General features: G+C 45.5%; 1 protein-coding gene and 1 long non-coding RNA gene across 4 annotated transcripts in view; one reads left to right on the forward strand and one right to left on the reverse strand.

Annotated features, from left to right (window-relative positions):
• Positions 1 to 279: 279 nt before the first annotated feature.
• Positions 280 to 24,405, forward strand: part of BRINP2 (BMP/retinoic acid inducible neural specific 2) — a 120,522-nt gene continuing 96,396 nt past the window's right edge. For both annotated transcript variants that reach the window (XM_042976370.1, XM_042976371.1), the window contains exon 1: positions 280 to 1,023. The gene's annotated coding sequence lies outside the window, so the exon portion shown is untranslated. The remainder of the gene's footprint in view (positions 1,024 to 24,405) is intronic.
• Positions 12,690 to 20,181, reverse strand: LOC122235889. Of its 2 annotated transcripts, XR_006214003.1 has the most exons (4): positions 20,079 to 20,181; positions 19,682 to 19,821; positions 19,421 to 19,564; positions 12,690 to 13,281 (listed from the first exon to the last, which is right to left on the reverse strand). It is a non-coding gene; the product is annotated as an uncharacterized LOC122235889 (long non-coding RNA). The 2 variants fall into 2 exon arrangements; XR_006214004.1 differs by lacking the exon at positions 19,682 to 19,821.

The following is a 24,405-nucleotide window of genomic DNA, read 5'->3' on the forward strand; positions in this document are numbered from 1 at the left end:
GAGAATTTATCCAAGGCTTCGTAACCCACACCAAAAAGTCCCTGCTGCAAAGCCGGGAGGGTTAACAGAGCTGGTACCCCAGCCTGCCAGCTAACCAAAGGAGACAGCCGGTGAGACTCCGAGCCCGCCCCCTGCCCAGCCGCCCAGCCAATGGGCACCTGTGGGGAGTGTGGCGCTGTGTCTCATTGGCCGCCAACCTACGTGCATAAGAAAGAAAGAGAGGGGCTGGTAGGGCAGCATTGTTATCTTAAGACACTCATCTGGTGTCTGAGTCTGCAGGTGACACTGCTTAGGTACGGAGCGCGGAGTCGGAGCAGGGACGCGCCTGGGCTGCAGCCCTGGGATGGAATCCACCTGCCTCGGAAGCTGCTCGCGGCTGCTCCGGCAGCGCCTCCGCTGAGCTCGGAGGCTCCCGTTAACACTTGCCCAGGGACGTGCACCTGCCTTACCGCGCGAGCGCAGGGGCAGGTCTGCAGGCGGCCGGCAGAGCAGTGGAGCCGGAGGAACTGTCTTCGCGCAGGTGCAAGGCAGTGATTTCGGGAGAAGGAGCGGGCGGGTGAGTCTCTTTAGAGTTGGAAGGAAAGCAAGATCTTGGGTTTCTCTTCCGTGGAGGGACAGGGGACTCCCCCAGCTGGGTTTTGCACTTTCCTTCCCTCTTCCACCCGCGTGCGCCCCGGCCTGGCGCTGAAGCCCCACTTCAGACATGCTTTGGGCGACAGGGACCCTCGCTGCTCAGCAGGAAGGCAGCAGGCAAGTGGTCTAACGGCGGCGGCGGCAGCAGCAAAGCGGGGAGCAAGAGAATTATTTGAAAAGAGACATCCGCTCCCTCTCAAACGCTGAGGGGGAGGCATTCGCGTTTCCCCAAATGAGAAAGAGCCACAAGAAATCATGAAGTAAAAACTTTGGAAAGCTGCCACTGGAGATGTTGCACAAAACCCTGGAATCTTTTAGGAGTCTCCTCCCAGTCGGTGGAGGTTTGGGGAGCAGCTGATACAGCAAGGAGGGCTCTTGCAAGGATTCAAGGTAACAGTGCAGGGTTTTGGTAATATTTCTCTCTTCCCTTTTCGTTGTCCTTCCGTGTGTCCCTTGGTAAATGGATCATTTCGCCCTCCTACCACCCTCTTGCCCAGGTGCCTGGCAGTTAGAGGGAATGATCCCACCTCTTAGTTTCTGCCTTGTGGAGCTGAGCAGTGGACTTTGGGGTTTAGCAGGGGATCGCCCTGTTACTGCCTCCCTGGTGTTGCATGGCTGTCACAGGGCTTGGGCACTCTGCCTGACCTATATTGCTTTTGCTTGGTTTAAGTCCTCAAAGTTAGCGCAACTCCCATTAGCGTCAGAAAATCCAATCGGGCTGGATAATTGCAGAAGATGACGGGGACTTTCGCCTGCTCAGCGGCTGCTGGGCTGAACTGTATAGGCTGTTCGCTGTGTTTGGGAAGGGCCCCCAATTGCTGAGGGTGTGATGCATGGTACATCTATATTCACATGCTCCTAGAGCTGGAAGGATTCACATGCTCCTAGAGCCCGTGGCATGTCGGTTAGCAGCTTCTTTCTCCCAGGCACATGCAGCCAAGAAAAAATTTCTGAAGAGTGCAACCCTGTGGGTTGCAAATAGTCTCCCCAGGGTGGTGGCAGAGCCCCATCGATTGAGTGGAGCCTGGCAGCACGCTGGAGATACGGGGAGAGAGCGGTGCTGTGCTGGGAAGGAGGGGTAGGCTGAGATTATAGAGCGATCCCTGTCCCTGGTTCTGTGATCATCTGGGTCCACAGTCTGGTGCTGCCTATGGTATGTGCGTGTGTTTATGTGTGTGCCTGTGCTCACAGCCGTATGCAGGAGGCAAGCTGCTGCCCAAAGAACCACGCGTGCACAGCTCTGCCTAGGAGAGATGCCTGGAGTGTTCCTTGCTAGTAAGAGCGTGAACTTGGGAGCCGTGGTTCCGGCCCGGAGGACTTTTCTCCTCACCAAGCAGTCCCTCTGCATGGTACATATTTATCCAGGGTATATAGACCTAAGCCAAATATTAACTAATAATCAAGCTAATGCACTGTAACATGATTGAACAGACCCCTCTGTAAAGACCTGTGTGTGTGTGCTCTTCTTAGCCCTGGGAGCTGGGTGCCCGGAGCAGGAACAAATGTTTTGTTAAAAGGGTAGCAATTGTAACAGGCTATGTGTATGGCTGGATAATCTGGGCCTTATTCAGCAGGAATAATGATATGTCCGCGTAGACCAATCAAGGAGGATAAAAGCTTTATCATAAGTCAAGCATTTCTGCCTCTGTCCTTCTCCACACATGTGCGTGTGGAGGGGACACTCTTTCTGACCATGTTCTCTAGGATGCATATAATGCCAGTATTAACCGAGCAGCTAAAGTATTTTACAGAATCCCCTGGGGGGCAGTCTGCTGACATCAGGCAACAGCAGAGTGATGCTGGAGTTGGTGTGTTTTCCCTCTTGATTTCACACAGTTGTGTGTATGTTATTCGTTTGAAGCAGGACCCTCCGGAGTTCCCTCTCACTCCCAATAAGTTGTTTTGCAGCACTGGAGACATGACCAAGCAAGGCTGCCACAGTGATCCTGAAATCTTAGCAATATCATAGCTGCTGCTCACTCTGGGGAAGGATGCATGCTTTGCTTCTTTCAGGAGGGATGAGATCTGGTAGGCGCAGAACATAGATGCTATGAAATGTTTGAGGGAAAGGAAGCAGATGTCAGACCCCGGTCTTCCCTGCTGGGGGCGGGGGGGCGGTGGGGACTGGATCTAAAGGGCTTCACAGCTGGGCAGCAGCCATGGAGAAGACAGAATCATCCTTGACTCTTTCTTCTCCCTCCTCTCCAAAAATGGGGCTGGCTTTGTCTCCCAGAATGGAGTGATGTACACTGCAGTGTGGGCACCAGGAAGGAGGAAAGGAAGGAAGGACTGGGGAGGGTGCTCTACCAGCACTGGGCCAGGCTCAAGGATGGGGGCAGATCATCCTCTGGGCGTTCCCTTCTGGCCCTACTGACAGGTTGTTTACTGAGCAAGGCCAGAGGGCACAGAACATCCCTGCGTCATCAACTCCTTCTGATCGCCTTTCCCAAGGCACAGGCTGGCCACCGGGGAGCACCACATAAGAGATCCCTTCTGAGACGGTGCTCCAGAATCCCTCCCTAGCTCACAAACAAGAGGTAATCTGGAGGGACTTGAGACAGCTGCGTGGGCACTTTCTGCTGACGGGGATGCTTAGTGTCGAGGTTTCCTGGTTAGTGTTTTGTTTTCCCCACTGTGCAGTGTATTTTTGGCGATTCAACTCTTTCTCTTAAATAAGAAGAGCTTGTATCCGTTTTACAGTGGCATCCTTTTCCAATGGGCCAAGAGCATTTCAGGGAGCTCATCTAATTAAGCCTCGCACAGCTGATTGTCTCACTTATCTTTGATGACCCTAAGAAGTGGAGCTTTCCTTCTTGGAAAAGCAAGGGCCGAGAACCTTGGAAGGATGAACTGCTTTACTTGGGGTCCCATGGAATGGGGTCTGGGGCTCAGCCCTCCTGGACCAACCCCAGACTCCCCCGACTTCTCCTAAGGAATGGTTTCATCTCGGTAACTGAGATTTCATTCGATTGCTCTGTGCTTCACAGGAATAGGAAGTGGCAGTGACGTAGGGCTTTGCCTCCAGCCCTGACCTAAGCGCTGCGAGGGATAAAAGTCTTAGAAGACCTTGCCTTGGCCCTCAGTGATCTTACAGTCTAGTTAGGAAAAGAGGCTACATCTGGGAAAAAGATTAACGACAATATACATTCTCAACAGCAGTTCAATACAAGAGATTCATGAGGCTGACCTAATTAATCCATGATTGATTTGTACAGATAACGAGAGCTATCAGTATTCCGAGGAAGGAGAATCTGAGTTGTGCCATGGGGGACGGGGTGGGATTTGCTTGGAGAGGAAGAAATGGAGAAAGGATTCCAGCTAACAGAGATGCCAACTGAGGCATAGTTAGAATGCTGGAAATTTCGAGGCTTGCACGTTTCCTTGGGGTTTACCCTGGGTCATTTCTCCCTTGGATCCTGGAAATACCATACACCTGAGTTAATTACTTAAAGCATCTATTGGCCTAGAGGAAGCTACTCTCAGACATTGGATACCTCATTAGGCGTTGAAAATTACCTAGCCTTCCAACCACCCTCAAGTCTAATCATACATGATGAGAAAAATAATGCTCAAGGTCAGGGACCTTATCAACATTGTATCAAAATTTTCGGTTGAAGATATTGGGGAAGAATCAGGCAAATTTCAAGAAAACAGAGAAATCTCCTCGTGGTTTAGAAACAGAATCTCCTAAGAGAGAGTCTCGATTTTCCTCCATTTCCGATTTCCCCACCCAGATGTCCCTATTGGGGTTTAGTTGAAACTGGCAAAATGCCAAAGCCCTTAGGCATTTAGCATTGAGCAGAAGATTTTCAATCTTAAGATTCTTGAGCACACCCATGTGCATAACCTCTTGCCTTCCCTCCTCTTTCCCTTTTAATAAAACATATGCTGTAGCCGTCACAAAGGAGGAGGCCACAGAAAGCAGGAGGGTGGGGCACAGAACCGCCCGCAGCTGTACCGGGTGCTGTGCTGCTCAGCCGAGCAGGAGAGGGAACCAGGCAGGCTGCCAGCCTGGGCAGCTTCAAGGAAGGGCCATGGGCTGCAGACTGCCAGGAGATGGCTGTGACCAGTCAGCCACACAGTTTGCTCCAGCAGCGAGCCTTGTCTCCTAGAGTAAAGGTCAAGGCAAACCATAGGTTCTGTGAGAGAACAACCACACTATTCATTGGTCTGCACTTGGCTTGAGACATCTATTCACCCTGCATGTCACTTGTTGCTTGGGTGGCCCCATTCCAAGATGGAGGCAGTTCCTAACAGGCACTGAGAGTAGAATGACCTACCTAAAGTCACACCATAATTGCCCTCAGGTCAAGAGGAAAATCCCCAGAACTTAGTTTGTGGGATCCCTTAGCCCCAAAGGGGCTGTCTGAGGACAGTCCTAAAGGATGTTTACTTTCTGTTTAAAATCTTCCCTTAGGCCTCCCTGTCGCCTTTGTTTTCTGTGTTCAGTGATCAGGCAGCTGGACAGTGGGTCTGATGCCTTTTTTTCTGTTCAAGAAGTATCCATGCCATGTCGGGGGCCAAGGCAGAGGTCCAGGCCCATGGGTGTGTGGGGAATGGTTGTGGGGTTAAAGGCTTTTCTCTTTGGAAGTGAAGAGAGGCCACTCACCTATGCTTCGGACTGGGGGCTGCGGTGGGTAGGGATCATCTGGCCAATGAGAATGCTGGTTGATCTCTTTTGAGATCTTTACTCTGCCACGCAGACGGAGATAAACTTGAGTAACGTCATTACAGCATGGAGTCTTCAACACCCAGTTCTATCATCCCTTTTCCTGGAACCCATGTGGAATGCAGATATGTCTGGAATGCAGGGTTGAGCAAGGGAATGGGCAATTTCACACCTCACAAGACTGAGTTCTAATCTGCACTGTGCTCCTCATACAGTAGCCACGGGCCACATGTGGCTCTCGAGCACCTGAAATGCGTGCTGTGAGTATAAAGTGCATACTGAATTTTGAAAACACGGTTTGAAAGAAAGAATGCAAAGTGTCTCATCACTAATTTTTAATATTGATTACCTGCTAAGATGATAATCTTCTAGATAGCTGGGGTTAAGTAAAATTTATTGAGATTAGGTTCACCCCCATTCTTTGTGCTTCTTCATGTGGCTACGAGAAGAGTTGAGATTGTGTACGTGGCTCACATCACATTTCTTTTGGATGGTGCTGGGCCAGGGGCTGTAGAGTAGTGTCAGGTAATGTAGACAAAGGACAGAGGCGTGAGATAAGAGGAGCCAGAGACATGAAGAGAAAGAACGTGGAGGGAGCGATGCCAAGCAGCCCAGGGGGCCTCAGGGTGTGTATTTCTGAAATCGAGAGTCGAGGAGGACACACGCGGCTTCCTTTGATTTACATTTGAGGGGCACCTCATCGACTATGATTCAGCCCACCCAAAGCATTTACAGAGCACTGCAGCCCTCATTTGACATTCAAACAACTCACAGATGACAGACCTGGTCATTTTATCCTAATGTTTTTGAGTTTCAGCCTGACAGTGGAAATAACCACGGAGATTATCTTGAGGGTTTCACCCCAAAGTGTGAGGACACAGCAGCTGGGACCAGCTAGGCGTGTTTGCTTTTCATATCTCCGTCTTTCTTCTCATCTCTACCACGTTATCATCTTTCCTTGGGAGAATTTTCCTTCAAACCAGATATGTTGCTCGTGTGGTAGGGAGAGAGAAGGGTCACTGCTATGTGTTCAGTATTCTTTTGTGGACCTATCAGTAAGAAGACTGAGGGGGAAGGCATCATGATTGAATTTTGTTTAATAATTACAGATTTAAACGTTATAATTCACTCATTGTTATCATTGTTCTTTTTTAACATTTTTTTTTTTATTTTTGAGAGACAGCACGAGTGGGAGAGGGACAGAGAGAGAGGGAGACACAGAATCCCAAGCAGGCTCCAGGCTCCAAGCTGTCAGCACAGAGCCCGACACGGGGCTTGAACCCACGAACTGTGAGATCATGACCCGAGCTGAAGTCGGATTCTCAACCGACTGAGCCACCCGGGCGCCCTTCGTTGTTATTGTTTTATTATTTTTAATTGCAGTGTGGTTTGGCGACAACTCGAACTCCACAAATTGCTCAGCATTTTATAGTTTACAAAGTGTTTTCCAAGCTTTCTCTCACCCGATTCTCTGATTTTCCTTTCAAAGTTTTCCATGATCTGTCCCCAAACTACCTTTGTTAATTTATTTTCTAATCCTTCTCTTGTATGCGTTCATTCAGTCTTGCTTAGTCAAACTGGTCTACTAACTGTTCTTCATGGTTAACCGTGTAAAGTAGGGCTTATTACCTCTCCGAGCCTCCGTTTCATCATCTAGAAAATAAAAAGGAATAATGCTGCATCTCTCAAAGTGTTGTTCTAAATGTTAGACAGGACAAATTACATAAGGTTCCAAACACAGTTCCAGGAACATGGTTGATGCTCAACACATGTCAACCTCCTTTCCTACCAAAGGTCTTCGCTTTGATATTGCCAAGATTAAAATGTCCAAAGGTGAACTCACTATGTACAAATTTCACACATAAAATGAGTCCCCTCTCTGAATTCCCTGCTTTGGCTAAAGGCTCACCCAAACCCCCAGAGGCACAATTAAGAAATACAGGTTGTCCTGGGTTCCACTTCCTCTCACAAAGCCACCCACATCCAATCAATCCCAGAGGCCTGACAAGGTCTACCTCCTACTGGTTTCTCAAAGCCACCCTTCCCTCCACCCTCACCCCCCCACCCCACTCTTTTGTCAGGCTCTCATTCCTTCTCATTTGGAGTTTCCCAATGCTCTGTCTCCCTGTTTCATCTCTTAAAGCCTAACCAGTCCAGTCTCCTCCCTGCAGCTAGGGCAAACTTTCAAGATGGTAAACTTGAGTACGCTTCTCCCTAATTGTAATCCTCCACTGCAGTCAGGGTAAGACCCTAATGTCTTCACATGACAAACAGGAGATACTTCACAAGCCGGCCTAGCAGTCTCCCCATGCCTCTGTCCACGCCCCGCTTAGCACTCCAGCTGCCGGAAATGACCGACAGGACCATTAGGTGTAGCTGTGGTTCTCCTGCAGGACCATCCCCTGACCTGTCCTGCTTCTCCAGGGTTTCAGACCTTCAAGACTCTGTCAAGATGATCTCTTCTGTGAACACCTCCATGAGATTCTGAGAAAGAATGAATTCCCTCCTCTTCTGTACTTGTACACATTTCACTCAAACTGTCTTTTTGTGCTGTACCCATCGCACTATCATGAGTTGTTTATGTGGCCATCTCCTGCACTTAACGGTACGGTTGGGATTGGCTTTCAAAGACGTATTTCTCAGAAAATATTTATTTAGTATATTATTAGGTATATGTGCCACGTATTCTTCTTAGGCACTGGGGATTCCACAGAGAACAACAGACAAAATCTCTGCCAGCAAGTTGCTCACCTTCCAGGGGGAAGATAGGGTAAGAATCGTAATAATGATTATTATTAAGATTGCTGATAATAGCTAACAGTTGAATAGCACTTATGTGTCAGGCATTGCCGAAAGCTTGACATACATTAACTCGTTTACTTCACCTAAGGATCCTATAATTCTCATTATGATAAGTCCTACATTCCCATTTCATAGATGATGACTTGGAGGCCCAGCGAGGTTAAACATTTCGTCCAAGGTCACACAGTTAGTAAAGGGGGTATTTCGTGTTCTAACCCAGTTTCGATTCTGAACCTATATTGTTTCTTACTGTGGTATCCAGAAAAAATAGACATATAAACAAATAAATGAGATCATTTCATGTGTTGGTAATGAAGATTATTAAAATGGAGTATTATAAGAGTGAGTGAGGTGGTGGTCAGGGAGGGTCTCTTCAAGGAGGGAACATTTTTTATTATTTTTTTAATGTTTATTTTTGAGAGAGAGAGAGAGGGAGACAGAGCATGAGTGGGGGAGGGGCAGACAGAGAGGGGGACACAGAATCCCAAGCAGGCTCCGAGCTGTCAGCACAGAGCCCGACATGGGGCTCGAACTCACAAACCACGAGATCATGAACTGAGCCGAAGTCGGATGTTCAACCAACTGAGCCACCCAGAGCCCCAAGGAGGGAACACATTTAAATTGAAACCTGATTGTCAATTGAGGAAGGTAGAAATCCCAGGGTAGGGAAGGATCAGGAGAAAAGAAGTTGTATGCTGTTTGTAATCCAGGCTCTAGCTGCTGTGATGTCCACTGCTGGTGGTAGGCACTCAGTCCTGAGTGGTCTTGGGGAGTGACAAATTGTCCAACTGTTCCCCAAACCTCTGCCATCAGTCCACCTGTCCCTTCTGTTCTTTTGGTTTAAAACATATCTCACAAGGCGTCTGGTTTGCTGCTCCCCAGAAAGGTAGAAGGTACAGGGACACACACACACACACACACGCATCCCCGCTCTGCTGAACCACTTTATTTCACTTCTCTCCTGTGAATGACGTATCACTCAGAACCTTAGTGAAGTGACAGGCACAGGCACAGCGAAAAGGCTGGAGACAACCCAGAGGCATGAGCAAAAGGGGAAAAGAAAATTATTTTTTAACAAGACGAGAAGTGACTTGGACTGGCGGGAGAAAAGGGAATTGGATCAGGGAGGGGCGTGCAGGGTGGGGGGTGCTCTGTTTCCTCACCTGGGTGGTAGTTTGTGTTACAGTTTTTCATATGTGTTTTATGTATATCCACATGTATATGTATACACACATATATACACAAACACACATATATATTTATATACAACACACTACATATATATACATATATATCTTCTCTATGAATATTTCTCATAATAAGGCTAAAAAAAATTGGTGGGACAAGTTCATACCTATTTAATGTACATCCAAAGCCTACTTTATGACAAACATTGTACCAGGCTTGTTTTTACTTATATTGTTGTATTTAATTTTTTAAATTTATTTATTTTGAGAGAGCGAGTGGGGGAAGGGCAGAGAGAGAGGGAGAGAGAGAGAATCCCAAGCAGGCTCCTCACTGACAGTGCAGAGCCTGATGCGGGGCTTGAACTCACAAACCTGAGCAGAAACCAAGAGACGCTTAGCTGACCGAGCCACCCAGGTGTCCCTAATTTTTATTACCGCCTTTATGAAGTAAATATCATTCCTGTTTACAGACTGAAAAATAAGGAGGACAAAGAACAGAGGAGTTGCCATTGAGACCCAGGGCTCTCGCCCCCTGCACCATGCCCTCTACCTTTTGCACAGGAAAACTCCAAGGGTCAGCAAGGTGGGGAGGAAAGGCCCCTGATTTCTGGGTCAGGCAAACTTGGGCTTCAGTGTAATCTTGGCCACTCACTAGCTGTTTGAGCTCAGATACATTTCATAACCCCTCTGAGCTTCAGTATCCCCATCTAGTGCAGTGGAGACAGTAACCCCTTATCTGCACAAGTATCATGATGATTGAAGAGGATTGAAAAATATCAGCAAAGTGTCTGCTACACAATGGGCACTCAAAAAATGGCAGCTACTGTGTTCGTGTCCTGAAGTATTAAAGCTCATCAGACATTGACTTTCGTGGAGAGCAATGATGGCATTTAGCTGCGGTCAGTGGGAGTCAGGTAGTATATGCTGTTAGATGCCAGTGAGTCAGGAACTTCCGGGCAATAGTACTATATGCCAGGCAGCATGCTAAGTGCTTTCCAGGCATTGTCTCATTTAATCATCCTACACCCCTCTGAGAAGAGTTGTTCTCTTCTGTTTGTAGATGAGGACATTAAAGTTCAGAGAGATTAAAGAGCTAATCCAAGGTCACACCACTTGGAAGTGGCAGAGCCTAGTTTTGAACCCAGGTCTGTCAGGTCCCAGAGCTCATGCTCTTCCACATTGGGCTTTGCAAAGTGATCACGGTCTTAGGTCATGTCCGGGGGAAAGGGCACATTTGTGGTCAAGGTAAGGGTATCTGTTCCAAGGTCTGGGCTAAATCGGTCAGGAGTGGACTGGAAGCACTGTTAAACCCTTAGGGGATTTGTGGGGCAAGCCAAGAGTTACTACACGTTCAAAAATGCTGTCAAGTTTCAAGTGCAATGCCTTACACATCGGGGGTATTTTGTATGTGCGGGCTGAATATTTCAAGTACCTGTGTTTCTGAATACAGGTGTCGTTCCATTTTCAAAAGAGCAGGCAATTTTAAAACAAATAAAATGAATCGAGTCCCTAGGCTTGGAGGAAAAGTTTTCCCTGAATTATGCAAGGACATATTAGCAGTGGTTTTTAACCTTTAAAGAAGGAGACGAGTCTAATCAAATAAACCCTTACCCAGAACCCCAATAGATGAAGCAGATAAGAGTAGAGTTCCCTGATTGGAGCAGGTCTGGGGACCTGGAGCTCCCCCACCTGTCACCTGTCACTTGTCTTTTCTCATCTGCATGTGGTCCTTGAGGAACATCCTTGGGACCTAAAGTCTGTTCATGGTACGCTGCAAACCACTGCACTACAGAATTCCTTTAAAAAGCAAGACTTGGCGATTCATGTAAAATAATGGGTGACATATTGAAATTGATTTTAAAATAGGAAACTCTCACCAGCCCCCAAACACCTGTGAATTGACTAATGACTGTTGTTCATTCTTGTTCTGGATTGAAGGTGCATGAAATTCGACGCGTAGAAATAAAATGTCTGCTTTGAGTCAGGCACGGTGCTAGTCACGGTATCACTGGCCGTAAGTTCAGTTTAACAAATCCCTACAAAGTAGATATTATTCCCATTTGGCAGATGAGAAAAAATAAGTACAGAGAGGTTAAGTCAATTATCCAAGATCTCACAGCTAGTGAGTTGTGGAGTGGGGCTTCAAACTCAAGTCATAGGATGGATTAGAAAGCCAGAGTATAGCCGCGAACCTGAAGCCTCTGCAAGAATGGATCAGGAGTGATACTGCCTCTCTCTGTCAACGTTTTTTTGGTTTTGTTTTGTTTTGTTTTGTCGTCGTTGTTGTTTGGTTTTTTGGTCTTTTGTTTGTGTTTTACTTTTCCCAATACTCCTCAGTGGTGAGATTTTAAGAAAAACTCTCTCTGGACCCTCTGACCTCCAATGACTCTGCTTTCTAGTGCACTGAGGTCTCCTGGGACCCAGGCCGAGGTCCTCCCTCACAGCCCCTTGCCCTCCTCATCCCTAACCTCAGGGAGGGACTGGCCATCAGGGTCCATCCAGTCTCAGTGGCAAGACCTTGGTGATCAGGAGGCAGAGAGTGTCCTGGGCACCAGGCTGCTGGGCTGAGGAAGTGTGGGGGATTCCTGCTCAGCTGAGGTCTGGTAGCCTGGAGATGGGGCTTACTGGGAGAGTGTGGGGTGGGGTTGTGGAAGGAAGTCCTTGGAATACCCTTAGAGGTATGGAAATGCTTAGGCACTCAGTAAGGAATGCGGGGGCGGTTAATTTCTGCCTCCCCCTCACTGGTGTTCAGCCATTTAGCATGTGCTATAAATAAGCCATCAAGCAGGAGCAGGGGAGATGGGTGAGCAGCCTTCCGGCGGGGAATGGGGTCCTGGGGGCTCCCTGCACGGGCCTCTTTCCCTTTCCGCGATCTTTGTCCTTTGGGATTTGAGCCCTGCGGGATAACGGAGCAAGGGCAACATCCTCCCGAAGCCTCGGGGCACTGGAGACCCCTAGAGGCAAAAGGCTGCATTACAAGCCCCCCGGTTGCAGAGGTGCAGGCAGGGAGCCTTGCCGGGAGCCTGCCGCGGCTAGTACCTTTCCCAAGACCCGTGCGTGGAAGTGCAAGCCCGTAATCTCCCAAGGGACAAGGGCGGGTCGGAGGGCGGTTGTGTGTGGGGTGGGGTGGGGGTGGTAGCAGCAGTACTGGCGACCCTCCCCCTCCCTGCGCCCACCCATTGTCCCTTCCAATGCCAGTGGCTGCTGCTGCCAGCTTCTTAGCCCCTGCAACAGCCCCGTCAGCCCTCCGGGCAACTCCCCACCGCCTCCATCCAAATGATGTCTTTCCCTGAGGGCCTCCACGCCTCTCAGTAACCTGATCAACTAATTTGTCCTGAAGTATTAATGACTAATAATGATGCAATGTGCTGCCCTCTCAATTAACACTCGAGCACTTCTGAAGACAAATTCACATATTTTAACCCAAGTAGGAGACTTGTGTCTTTTCCCTTTTGAGAGGAATTTGTAGGCCCCTCAGAGGGAGCCATACAGACAGCTGCCTGTTCAGGACCTATGCTGCATTACTCCTAATCTTCGCGATGTTGGGGGCATTATGCCCAAAGAAGGCCTGCTCTCACCCACAGTCCTTAAAAGCAGGGCTTGGTGCTGGTGATGGGCACACACAGGAGACCCTGTCTCTCCTGCCTCCTCTCCCACAGCTAAGTGGGGACTGAGAGAAACCCGAGGCGGCAGAATCCACAATGACTCCCATGTAGCCTTCATTAGGAGAAGTCTGGAATGCAGGAGTTGCCATACACGGCCTCCCGATGTCAGTATTACGTCTCTGGGAGTCTGATGGGCTTTCACTCACATGTGAGATGATCTAGGCGTCTAGAGATTCTGGCCCCGGGATGATTCACTTGGGTTCACATGTCTGGCAGGCTCTGCTATGTGTTAGCTATGCACTGTGCCAAGGTAACCACACAAGCCTCAGTTCCCACATCTGTAAAATGGATGCAGTAAAACTCGTGTCACAGGATTATTTTGAGTCTGAAATGAAATGATGGAGAATTAGCACTTCCTGTAATGTTCGGTGCATGCAGAGTACTCAGTAAATGACAGCTCTTTTTCCTAACCATCTTGTTTTTGTTTTTACCATTTTTGCCCTATCCCAAACTTTCAGTGCAGGGCAGCATACAAAGGTCCTATTTATTAGTTAAAAGCAGGTGAAGCAGTGCAGCCTCCTAGGTGTGGTCAGTTTGGTAATGAACTAGATTTCTTTCCAGGTGACAGCACTGCATGGAGTTTTTGGGTTTGTCTTGGTCTTTTTTTTTTTTTTTTTTTTTTTTTTTTTTTTTTTTTGCCTCTGCTTGGTTTCTTTAAATGTATCTCACAAATGCAGTGAGCAAAATGGATTTGGCAGTGACTTAAAAAGACTTAATGCATTTTGAAAAGAAAAAAAAAGGCACAACAAAAACTGGTTTGTTTCTGTGATATATGGTTCATGTGATATGACAAAAATCCATTTTTATGCTTAGGAAAATTGGCTAATTTTAAAACAGTTGACACATGCCGTATGCATATAGAGTAATGATAGATTTTGCTCAGGCAAACAACCAAAGAACACAGGGCCGGTGATATCTCTGTTAGGGCTTTAGTCGGTTAAATCCCTATTTGGTGGCAGACCCGTTCCACACAGGAGAGGAGAGTGAAATGACAAATGGACTCCTTGTGGCCTCAGGTGCTAGAGTCAGATATTTTATCATAAAGATACCAACCACCAAGCTTGGAACACACACTGTGTTTTCATGAAGCGAGCAAGAGCAGACAGACTTAGGAACCTACCTGAAGAGCAAGCTGTATGTGCAAGAAGGTGAACAGTTTTTAAAGATATTGTCTGGACAAAACAGGGAGAATAGTGCAAGGGACACTGAATTGTTCAGCCACCCTGATCTGGTGAAATTTGCCTGGTCATTTCTCCTGCTGGACCCACGGATGCTTTTCGGACTCCTGATAGCAGCCTTTAGCATCCTCTGGTCACACTAAAAGGGGACGCCCACATATTCCCCGTTACTACCATTTAGGACAACGAGATTACATATGAAAATACGATACTACAGAAGTTGCGTGTGAACTAGAAAGTGATCATGAAAAGTTTAAGATGGAGACAAGCTCTCTATTAGCTTGATGTCCCTCCCGTAGATTCCTCCACTTTTGGCTCCTAGTGTAGGTCAGCCAGGGACCCATCTCCATCACAGGCTAATGACATGCTTTCTATTTGACTCAAAAAAAGCCTTTGGCTTTTTGTTTTTATTTTATTTTATTTTATTTTATTTCATTTTATTATTTATTTCAAGGCAATATTTAATTAGTGACTGCAGAGGAAAAAAAGCTGAACAGCTTAGAGAAGGTTTATGGTTCAGGTCTGCAACTCTCAGCAATTTGACATTCTAATCCTGTTATTTCTCACCTTAAACTGAACAGAGTCAGCAGGGTTGGGTTGTTTTTTTTTTCCTCTTCCCATAATTCATCTAGCTATTAGGTTCCCCTCCCCTACTTCCTACGCTCCTCCTTTGCTTTATCTGACTTCTTTGTCCTGTTTTTTACTGCATTTCTTTCTGGATATCAAAACCAAAACAAACAAAAAACCCAAAACAGTATCTTGGTGGTTGATTGGTGACTGAATCACTTAGAAGAGAAATTAATTCTTCTACTCCCTACTTTGATTCCCAGAATGAGCCCCCTGTATCCCACGTGAACTTGACCACTCAGGTGACTGCAGCTGAGAAACTGAGCAGTGTCCCTGGTTCTCTTCTTAGGTGTAGACTGTAAACATTTTGTAGCCAGGATCTGAGCCTTCTATCTAGCACAGGGAAAAATTTTTAATGTTTATTCAATTAAACAACCTCACCATCTACCCCCACAGCATCCACTTTTCATTAAATAAAATACAGGCTTCTGGGAGGTTAACAAGTATCCTTCCTGTTGCGAAAAATTTTGTATTCAGGATTTCAAATGTATAGAATTCCAAAATCAGGAAAGTGTTTTCTTTAATGCGGTGGTTCTCAAAATTTAATGTGCACCTGGGGAGCTTGTTAAAATGCAGAATCTTCAGTTCCTCCTTCAGAGAGTCTGATTCTATAGGTCTTGTATAAAATTCAGAAGACTGTGTTTTAATAAGCAGATGATCTAAAGACCACCCTTTGAGAAACACCATTTTAAGGCAAACCGAATAAAATGTCACCCAGTTCAGTTTGGCCGAACATTAGTGTCCCTTAAGCAGTTAATGGGTGTCATGAAGGAAATAAGGTCTGTGCTTGGAAGAGGTGGGGTCATGGTTCTCTTCTTCCCACCTGCCCTCTCCTATACCATTGGAGGTTTATAATTCACTTAGCAGGCTAGAGGTTCTGAAATGTTTTGCGATAAAGAAACATACACTTTCACTTTATTTAGACAAATATTTCCAATATGTCTTGACCTTGACATTTTTAATCATTTAACTTTATGGTGAAAAACCTATGCAGTTTGGGCGAATTCCATACGGAAACCATTGTCATGGGGGGATGGGCAGCATCTACTGGACAAGGGAGATACAGCCGCCCGGCTCCACTATTATCAGATTTCCCAAGGAGAGAATGCGTAACATTCGTGTGGCACCATGTTAGTGGGGGAACCACTGACCGTGGGAAGATCTTATCGTCCGGAGAAGTGTTGGTTATGATAGCCATCATTGGTTAAGCATTTAATATTCACCAGGTACTGTTCTGCATTTTTGAATATGTATTACCTTATTTACTTCTCAAAATAACCCTATGAGTCAGACACTTCATCCCCATTTCACTGAGGATGAAACTGAGACACTGAGAGGCTACTATTTGCTTAAGATCACAGAGTTTGAAAATAGTTGACTAGGATCTGAACCCAGGCAGTGAGCCTCAAGAGCCTGTCCTGTTATCTGCTCTATCAGACAGCCTCTCCTGCAGTATCGAAGGTTCTGGGAATTTCTGCCAGGGAGGAATGACAGCTCCAGCTACCTCTCAGTGCCTCAGGATTCTCTTCCTGCGTGAGGGCCTGGGATCATTGCCCCTTATTCATCAGAGAATTTATTATAATGACCGCTTGAACCTCTGAAAGATTTTGCTGTACTTAAACACAAAATATGCTTAGCAAAACAACCTGACAAGGATGATTCATGGAGAGCAATTAGCTGCAGAATCCTGTGCCTACCAAATAACGGACTGGGCTGAAGATCTGGCCATCCTGCTGACACCTTCATATGAAATGCAATCGCCTGGTCCTTGTCAGGCTAACCTGGTCTCAACCCCTTCATGTACCTGACCATTGAAGGAGTCCCTGAAGGGGCAAGCTGGGCTGGGTGACACAGTTCCAATTTACTTCACCTCTTTGGCCCTCGGCTTCCTAGTCTTAATTCAAAAAGAGGAGGGAGACTAATGAGACCTGCATTGTGGCAAGGCATAAATCGGTATGTAAGTACATATATGTGTACGTATGTAGGACGAGTAGAGCTTTCCTGTCAGTTCCTTCAAAGGTGTTAATGAGGAGATAACAGGAGGTCAAAGTCATGGTCCTGGGGAGTGAGAGGGAATTGAGAAAGAAACATCTTGGCTCCCAGATCCTGGATCTCTTCCAAAATGCAGGTGGGATGTGGGTCACTGGAACTTACAATCCAGCCAGGAGTTTTTGGTTACTTTAATTTCCTTCTTTATAAAAATGTGAATAATACTAGTTATAGACATATCCCACTAGGGAACTTGGATTCTCCTTTATTAATGAAAGCTGGAGAAGTGTCACAGGATAACGGCGGAGAATTTCCCAACCCGATTTCCAAAGAACTAACACTTGCCAAGCATCCTTTTAGACATTCTACAAATTGTAGACTATTCAGTTGCCCCCTTTAAGATCAGGAAGCTGAAATTTAGGCAGGTTTGTTATCAAGAGTCACATACTCAACCGACTGAGCCACCCAGGCTTTTTGTGCATCCAGGCTGCTGACCTGCCATCAGGCACCAGCCCCAGGAGCCCATCAAAAGAGCTGGTCTTCCAAGGTCTCTCCTTCTGAACTTATTCCTATGGATGCTGAAGCCCCTTGGCAGTTAATGAGCTTAGTGGAAAATCCCTCCCTCCCAAACTGAGCACATACACTCACCAAAATAAGTCTTCTCAAAATAATTTTCCTTTGGATCAGGTCTCAGACATGCCGAGCACAGGATCAGGACCAGAGCAGGGACTGAGCATTTCAATCCTGCGGGCTTCACGTGAAGCCTGGGTAATCAACCGTGAGGAGCAGGAGGAGGAGGAGGACGAGGAGTGTGGGGGTTAGTTTAACTAAAGCAGACCTTGTGAGGGCTTTTCTAAGCACTCCCATGTGGAGAGCCCCACTCTTCTCAGAGGAATACAAATTCTATTCCTTTTATTTGATCATATAGCAAGTGCTTAAGATCACAAACTCTGGGAAGGCTGGCTGCAGATTTATCATTATTGGTTGAAGCTGAGTGGCTGTGGGGGTACAGAGGGGTTCATAACATGATTCTTTCCACTTTCGTATACGTTTGGGAAAGTTCCATAATTAAAAGAATAAGATAAATCATGAATTTGGAGAGAGAGAGAGGGAGGGAGGGAGAGGGAGAGACTTGAACAGAAATTCCACACAAACACTTTCTTGCTGCGTTATCTGGGACCAATGATTTACATTTTCTGAGCCTTTGTTTTCTTACCAATACAATGGAGATAATATCTGTCTAAAAGGATTATTGTTGAAAAATAAATGAAATAGTGGAATAATGAACTTAGCACAGCGACAGTCCCATAAAAATTGCTCGATGAATAACTATCTTTGTGGCTGTATTATTTTTTATCTTTGTTGTTAGTATCATTTTGTGAGTTCCTTACAGCAGCTACTGTACCTTCTTGAGGTTCGTATTCATCCTATCTTTCAATTCCAAGCTCATATAACAAGAGCAACGAATATTTATTGAGCTTCTCCAAGGCGCCAGGCATTTTCTAGGAGCCAGAGATAGAGCAGTGAACAAAATAGACAGAAAATAATATCCCAGCCCTTATGGAGCTTATATTTTTGTGGGAGGAGACGAAATAAGCAAGAGTCATTATGAATAAGTGAGTGGTATTTTTTGCTAGAAGATAGTAAGTGCTATGAGAAAAAAAAAATAGAGCAGGGGAGATTGGAACAGTCGAGGAGGGTTGCACAATTACATGGGATAGTTAGGGCAAGACCCAATGACAAGGTAACATTTGCGCAAAGTCCACAAGAAGGTGGGAAAGTGGTTATGTGGTTATCGGGAGAATTTTCCCCACAGTGGGAAATTAATATATTTTGTTTAATAGCTCCTTGAGACCTATTTAACTCTTTTTTGAAAATATTTATTTATTTATTTATGTTTGAGAGAGATTGAGAGAGCACGAATGGGGCAGGAACAGAGAGAGGGGGAGAGAATCCCAAGCAGGCTCTGTGCTATGTCAGCACAGAGCCCAACAGGGGGCTCGAACTCATGAACCATGAGATCATGACCTGAGCCGAAATCAAGAGTCAGATGCTCAACTGACGGAGCCACCCAGGTGCACTGAAACCTATTTAACTGTTATATCACCTCTTAACTTCCACGCTATGCATGCTTTATCCCATGGTAGGCTCCCTAAGAGCTTAGAGAATGTACCATAGTTTACATTTATGCTTAATCCCAGAGCTCTATAGGTTAAGAACTCAGTAATTGTTTATGGAAAATAAACTCACACCTATCTTTGCTGAGAGTTCTTTTTTGTAAAAGCAGAAACTGCAGTGTATACGTTTGCAATAAAACTCACCCTCTTTACACGTACCTTTATAAGACGTCCTCTTCTAAGTTTTATTAATGTGATGCTTTCAATTAAGCTAACTCAGGACACAGCACCAATTAATTATAGGGAAATCTGTAGCTCGGAAGAATTTGGGGGAGGTGAAAAAGGCGGACACAGGACACAGGACAGACACAACTGATGTCTTTAGTGCAGTCCTAGCTGGGACAAAACGTTTTAAGAGTCTTAATGCAAATTAAGAATTGCAGTTATACATTATGTGACCTTAATTGAAAGCAATAGGCCCCAGTTAGATTTGATTCCACAAATCCAAACAAATGACCAAAGGCTGCTATTAAGGAAGCTGAAACAAAGGTACCTGAAAAAAGTAATTTTCTTATGATGTAGTCAGCAAGATTTTCTGCCATGGAGTTCTCTCACAAGGTCCATTTGGTAATCATGTTCTTTAGTAACCACACCTCCCAGAACAGGATCCAAGACTGCTCCGCCTCTGGTCAAGCACCTGTCCACAGTGAATGGTATTGAGAGATGGCAGAATGATTCATTTGGTTGCTCCTGATGTCTTCCAGAGAAGAACCATAGCCAACAATGGTAAATTACCTTCTGGATGGTAAATTACCTGCAGGCTTGTTGAAGATCCAACAGACAAAGACACTGATCTCTCCTCCTTAACACAGACCTGCCCTGTCTGGTGCTGAAGAATCTGGACTTGTTTTCTTCAAGTAACTTTATCAATATAAATGCTTCTCAAATTGGGACCTACACAGCACAGATCATTATTTTCAACAGAGGCCTCTACATTGTGATGTTTTGTCCTCATAGAGCCTGACGGAGTAACAATACATTGTGTAACTGCCAATCTCCAGAGAGACCCTCACAAAAGCAGGTTGTCTGTCTCCTGTCTCCTAAGGCAATCTCATGAATAAACCATCTTAATGTTAAGTCATGTGCATAAATAACTTAAGCCAGGCTTGTGAGAGAAAACAAAAAGAGTATGTGGGACACTGAGCACTCACCATCAGTGTTCCCTCAGCCAAGATTCGGGAGGGTTCCTTGAAGCTTGGTAACAGGTGGTTTACCCATAAGTTTCAACTGAACAGAAATTCCATTCCATTTTAATGTCCCCTTTCTGGAACTCAGCTGACAATGAATAGGACTGATACAATTCTAAGCTTCCTCAGAAAGTTCCCATCTTCTCCTCTGTGAGGCTGACTCCAAGCTAGAATGACTAGGGAAAGTTTCCTTTGGACATGAATATGGATCTTTAACTGCTTGGCAGGTGGGGGAACAAGTCACAGGTCTTTTGAATCCATCCATTGAAAGACTACAGAAACACCATGGAGAGGAGTTTACTTCTCTCATTTCTGATTGTATCTCCTCACTCACTTTTTCTCACTAGACTGGAGTTATGTGGCATTTAAAATAATGTCCTTTTAAGTCTATTTACCCATCTGTCTCCTAGATCAGTCTCTATCCCTCAATCTTCTCTACCACATGTATTTCAAATTCAAGTTTAGCTCTTTCTGCTTATGTCACACTTCTCTCCAATCTTTTTCCCTTGTTCTTTGTCAGCCAGCAAAAATCTCTCTCTTCCCATCTCCAGAACAGCCTACACACCATCTGTCGAGGTTGGCAGGCTCCTGTTCTCTCCTCTTTCTTCCCCTAGTGGGAGTCAGTCAGGAAAAGCATGTGGATCCCCTTTGAAGCAGCTATAGGCAGACCAGACCATCTGATGGTTCCTCCTTCACTAATGAACTACAGTTTCATGGGATAGGAAGTGAGCTTTGGGGGACCAGTCTGTCTGCTTGGATCCAGGGTGTGGTTAGAACAGACTCTAGGGTCAGATGGCTTGGTTTCAGTTCTGGGCTCTACTAGTGATGTGATCATGAGTGAGTCACTTAACAGAGCCAAGCTTCTTCATATAGAAAATGTTGTCGACCACTGTGTCTCTCACAGGGCTGTGGTGAAGATTAAGTGAGGTGATTCAGAGTTTAACACAGTTGCTTGGCCCATGAATGTTATGATATGATATCATCCCAAGCCAATGAGCAAAAGCCCAACGTTTCACTCAGTCCAGAGAAGATCCAACATCTTAATATGGCAGAGGGTCCCGGTGGTGTTGTTATGTGTCCAGAGAGCATTATCCCTTTAGGAGAGTATAATATTTCCATTTGCTTGTTTGCCACAGAGCACTAGTTTACTAATCCAGAGTCTTATCGCTAAAGAGTCCTATCAGAACTTGTGTCCTAATTGAATGAGTAGTAATTTGCACATAGAGCATTTCTGGGCTGAATTTCTTTTTTTTAATTTAAAAAAAAATTTTTTTTAACGTTTGTTTATTTTTGAGACAGAGAGAGACAGAGCATGAACAGGGGAGGGTCAGAGAGAGGGAGACACAGAATCTGAAACAGACTCCAGGCTCCGAGCCGTCAGCACAGAGCCCGATGCGGGGCTCGAACTCACGGACTGCGAGATCATGACCTGAGCCGAAGTCGGCCGCCCAACCGACTGAGCCACCCAGGCGCCCCTGGGCTGAATTTCAAAGAGCAGCCAAGGCTTATGTCAGGAAGGCTTTCTAACAGCAACCACTATTACCCCGACCTTTTTCTCCAGGAAATGCATTGCTTAAGACATTTGAAGTGAAAGTGGATAAAACTCTGGAGAGTATGAGGATGGGAACAAAGTACAGTAGCCCTTGGGGATGTAGGACTTAATGGTCTGGCAGGTCCCTTTCCAAAGCTGGTTCACTTGATTCATGTGTCTTTCACCTATAATGTATACAGAAGAAACCTAGATTAGAAACACAAAACATTTTCAGTTGTCCAGCTGCATATTTTGTAACTAGAAATTTATAGTGAATAGCCCTTGTGAAGATCAGATCTATTTTCTATGTTACATAAAATATGCATTTCTTCTTATATGTTCTTTGATACATAGCTTGCTTTAATCTTACATTAAAAAATAAAAAATGATAATGAAAGACCATATTTCTTTGAAATAGGTTTTAAAGTGTCATCGATCAATTGGAATAATGAAAATAATGGAGAAACAAGTTTAAGTGTGGGATTCGTGATCACTAGTGGAACAATTATTCCAATAATTGCTCTGCTATGAGCAGAGATAATAGGGGTCTCATTTCCTGTCATTACTTCCCATCTTTGATGGAGGTTTCTCACCAATCTCATAAAGTTAAGAGTGTTTTGATTTGAACCTCCTTTAACATGGGAAGGATAAACCTTTAGCACTAAGATCAGAGACCTGAAGTCCTTCATTGACAGCCAACTGTACATGTTATCATGCCTCTGTACGTACTTGTGCATGCCCACTTGGGCTGTGGGTGGATGGGTCTGGTAATTAGCAAAGGATTAGTCTAAGAGGGAAATGAGTTGCAGAAATATAAGTGAGATTACAGAGACCCACTGTGAAAGCCGTCTCGTTCCAAACTCAGTCTTAACTTATTTTTTTCCCCTTGCTACACTGCCTCTGTGTGTGTGTGTGTGTGTGTGTGTGTGTGTGTGTGTGTGTGGATTTGTGGAGAGGAAATGAGCCCACCCAAGCTCTATTCTTATTAAGGACATCAGTCATCTCCCTGGTACAACTGATTTCCAAGTTTTATACTACACTGACCATGGGCTGACCCTATGTTCAACTTTGGATTATTTATAGTGGTGGGCTAGTGGAACATGAATAAATGTAATTCAGAGAACACTAAAACTTATTTTACCCAAGCCTTCCTATAAATATCTCATTGGAGCAATGAGCAAGGGCAAAAGAAATCAGGTTTTGCCCTGCGGAGCCAGCATGTAGAAATGAATGAGTAATCAGGTAGTCAAAAACAAGGTACAAAAGCAAAGACCCCGAATAACTTAAAAAAAGACCAGATTTAGGAATATTCAAGATCGAGGAGCCCAAGAATAACAGACTTGACGGTAAGAGACAGCCTACAGGGGCAGCCGGATGGGCCTGTTCCAGTGGAGGTAACTGCCCAGCAAATAGCAAACCACGGCCGATGTGGGCTAGAAGAGCCTTGGAAGAGGAAACCCACTTGGGTTGTGAGGCATCAGCTCCTCATGAGACCAGGCCTGTGTTCCCAGGTGGTGTAGCGAGGTCTAGGACAGGCTCTGTGCACTTTTCTCCTTCCTCTCTATGGTTCCAGTGTAGGGATGTCAGTACAAATGTTCATTTCATCCTTTTGGAAGACAAGAGCATGTGGTGGGTGAAGGGAAGGAGCCACATCTCCTCAGTAACACTGTCATGTTTCCAAAGCTGTTTTGATCAGCAATAACAAATGCCTGGATTTGAGCAACTGCAAGTGATTTCCCAGGCTGTGAGGGGAGGGATTAGGGAGACAATTAGACAAAATCATCTGTGTTATCGTATTGAAAGCAAATATCTGCCTTATGTTAATGGCCTTTATAGGATCCACAGAGGTAATACTAATGGAATTATAGGGGACATGGTCAGGAATGCCCAACAAGAGCCTATGGTAATTCAATTAGCAGAACCTTCAGGAACCATATAATTGCATGAAATTCTTAGTTTTCCCCTTGTTGGGCAACTTTACAAAATCTTTATTTCTGTCTCTCTTCATGGAGAAGGATTAAAAGTGTGTCCTTCTTGAACTTGAGCCTTGCCACTCAAGCATCCCTCAAGTAGGATTTAACTGTGAGAACCTTGCCATGTCCAGCATGTGCCCTCAACAGAGGCAAGGTCTTTTCAGCAGACATTGTTGGGTCCATTTATAGAATTGTGTTGTTCTAGGCTTGTCTTTCCCATCACATGGTGAAACTGTATTTAAAAAGTATTAGCCTGCCAGTGATGGAAGGAGACCCAGTCACCTCACCTGTGGTCATTCCAGTCACCCCATTTTATTCAGGAGGTAACCAAAGCTCAGGGCTAACTTGTTCAAGGTCACAGAGCTAGTTATTGGCGAAAGCCACACCTGTAACTGGGGTCCCATTCTTCCCAGTCCATTCTTCCCGTGGTCCTGGACTTTGGCATGCTCTTGTCACAATAGAAATGCTGGTGTTAGGACCAGACTGAGACCGGCAAGTGAAGAAGAAGCTAATGACACTTAGGAAATATTTCGCTGTGGATCTTATTGTTTGTATCATGTTAAAAGGGGTAACACTGGTGTTATTTATGTCCTGGCAGTATTCAATAGGAGAGGCATGGGCAGTTTTTTTATTTTGTTTTCTCCAATAACATTTTTTAATGTTTATTTATTTTTGAGAAAGAGAGAGACAGAGTGTGAGCAGGGGAGGGGCAGAGAGGGAAACAGAATCTGAAAAAGCACAGAGCCTGACACGGGGCTTGAATTCACAAATCATGAGGTTATATCCT

The sequence above is a fragment of the Panthera tigris genome, chromosome F3 (assembly GCF_018350195.1).
Source record: "Panthera tigris isolate Pti1 chromosome F3, P.tigris_Pti1_mat1.1, whole genome shotgun sequence".
NCBI lineage: Eukaryota > Metazoa > Chordata > Mammalia > Carnivora > Felidae > Panthera > Panthera tigris.